A 2,840-nucleotide genomic window follows, 5' to 3' on the forward strand; every position below is an offset into this window, starting at 1 on the left:
TCCCAGCTTTGAAAGAGGAGTTCTATGGAATTCATGAATTGGGTAGAGACACTTGGTTCTGCACAAACTATAAGACTGTTATGAACTTTTTGTTCTCAATCATAACATTTGGTTCACTTAATTAAGGGCTGTAGACCTTATGAACACCACTCAACTATCCAAGGGCATTAGAAACAACTTACAAGCAAAATTGACCTTAGTCCCATAAATATAAAGAAAGCAACATAATGTGGCATTTCACTGTTTATAATCATCAGTTAGCAAAAGATGTAGTTAAGGGAAATGTTGAAGGAGCAACACAAACGCTCCACCAGGGTTTGCTGTCCTGGTCTGATCTCTGCAGAGGACAATGTAAGGCTTTAGACTAGTGGTTCTCCAGGGGATGGCTGCCTTAGAATGTCTAGAGGATTTGTGGCTTGAAAGTAAAGACACTATTATAACTTTATTTGGGGAATATTCTTTTTCCCCCAGGGTAAAGTGCAACTGCAGTCTCCCACTACCACAAATTATGCAGTCGAATTTTCCACATTTGGGGAAATTGCAGGGGTCAGCACATCAGAAGTGGATGAGCCTTGCCCTGGGAAAACCACCTTCATGGTCATGGTATCTCCCCTACCAAGTAAGTATTGGGGAATATTCCTAAATTAAACCTAATTTTTAAAATGTGAATTACAGAAATCAAAGCTTGAGAAAACTGTTCCTGTTGATGGGAAATTGCTGAGAGGTCCTCAAGGTAGAGATGTCCCCTTAAGAAATTGCCATAGCCACCCCAGCCTTCAGCAACTATCACCCTGAGCAGTTAGCAGCCATTAACATCAAGGCAAGACCCTCCCTCAGTGAAAAGATTAGAGGTGGCTGAAAACTCAGATGATTAATACTTTCTAGCAATAAAGAATTTTATAATTAAGGTATGTACATTTTTTTAGACATAATTTTTTTTGCACACTTAATAAACTAGTATATTGCAGACCTAATTTTATTTGCACTGGGAAATGAAAACATTCATTTGACTTGCTTTATTGCAGTATTCTAGAATTGAACTCACACTATTTCCAAAGTATGCCTATACTCAATCCTCCAATCCATTAATCTTAGGTACAAGTTCTACCTCATCATTTTTCAAGACCTGTAAAGCCAAAAAACTTCCATGGAGAGCCCTAAAAGAAATACTCCCATGACAGAGATTAGAAACTCAAACCTCAGCATTTGCTCAGTAGCCATAGCTCTTTGTGTAACAACCAATATTTCCCCCAAATAAATTTTTAAAGACTATTAAACCTAAAAAAAGATCCAGCCAAATTGATTACAATACCACAACAAATTCCACCACTTACAAACAATCTTATCCCATCATAAATATGCAAAGGTTTTGAAGAAAATCCCACAAACTGATTACAAAAATATAACTTAAAATAATAAAACAATATATGCCATCATTAATCTCACATGAAGTTTAACCACAACCAATGACACAGAAAACCATCATTGCATTTCCACTATACAAATTTTAATGATCATCTGAAATTCCCACCCACTAATTAAAATTATTAACAACCTATTTATTGATTTACCAGCCCCATCAAATATTTCATCATGATGAGGTTTTGGCTCCCACTGGAACCTGCTCAATTTTACAGATTCTAACCAGACTATTCCTAGTTGTGTGCTACACATCAGACACAATAATTGCCTTTTTCTCCATAACCCATATCTTCTGAGATGCAAACTATGGATGAATTATTCTATATTTACATACTAATAAAATATCTCTATTTTTTATCCTTCTATCCATTTATGTGGGATGAGGACTATTTTATGAATTTTGTACCTCTCTAGAACTATGAAACATTGGATTCATTCTATTATTTACAATAGTAGACCCAGCAATCATAGGTTTTGAATACTACTAAGTGGCTAGATATCTTTCTGAGGGGCAGCCTTTCCATATATCAGCACTAGCCTGGTCAAATGAATCTGAGGGGGTTCTCAGTTGATAAAGCTACACTCACCTGATTCCTTGCCTTCCACTTCATCCTCTCACTATTGCAGCCCTTGTGATTATTCGTCTATTATTTATTTATTCATGAAACAGGATCTAATAACTCAACAGGAATCTCGTTTGATTTAGATAAAATTCCATTTCATCCATACTACACAAAGATATCCTAGGAATTTTATTTTTGATTTGGCATTATCTATATTAGTCCCATTTTCACTAGATCTTATAGGAGATCAAGATAATCAGCCAACCCCCCTCAACAATCCTCCATACATTAAACTAGAATATTTCCTATACACAAATACAATTTTACAGTCTATTCCTAATAATATTAGGGTATACACTTGCCCTACTCTTCTCAGTTCTAATTCTAGCAATTGTTCAATACTTCACATACTAAAACAAAGTGTAACCATATGATCCCTTAGTTTAAGGCTGCTTTTGATAAATAGTAGTAGATTTAAGACATGAATTGGAGGACAACCAGTTCAACACCCATTTATTGTCATCAGTCAACATTATTTTTATATCATCTTCTAATTCCTGTACCACTCCTAAGTACTACTGATAATAATCTTCTAAAATGAAGAGTCTTTGTAATATATTTATTACTCTGGTCTTGTAAATCAGAAAAGGAGAATAATCCTTCTCCCTGAAACTCAAACAAGAAACACTAGCTCCACCAACAGCATTCAAAGCTGAAATTCTATTTAAACTAAAAAACTACACAATAACAGTGAAACATTGTTATCATGTGCTATTAGTATTAAGAACATATTCTAAATTGGGATTCAAGAAGGTACAACATTTGAAGATCCATCAACATCATCCACTACATCAA

The 2,840-nt window shown here is 35.0% G+C and overlaps 1 non-coding gene across 1 annotated transcript; it reads right to left on the bottom strand.

The window, feature by feature from the left end:
* Nucleotides 1-470: 470 nt before the first annotated feature.
* Nucleotides 471-627, bottom strand: LOC118935686 (U1 spliceosomal RNA). Its single transcript, XR_005033953.1, has one exon. It is a non-coding gene; the product is annotated as a U1 spliceosomal RNA (small nuclear RNA).
* Nucleotides 628-2,840: the final 2,213 nt, after the last annotated feature.

This window comes from Manis pentadactyla, chromosome 8 (genome assembly GCF_030020395.1).
Source record: "Manis pentadactyla isolate mManPen7 chromosome 8, mManPen7.hap1, whole genome shotgun sequence".
Classification (NCBI taxonomy): domain Eukaryota; kingdom Metazoa; phylum Chordata; class Mammalia; order Pholidota; family Manidae; genus Manis; species Manis pentadactyla.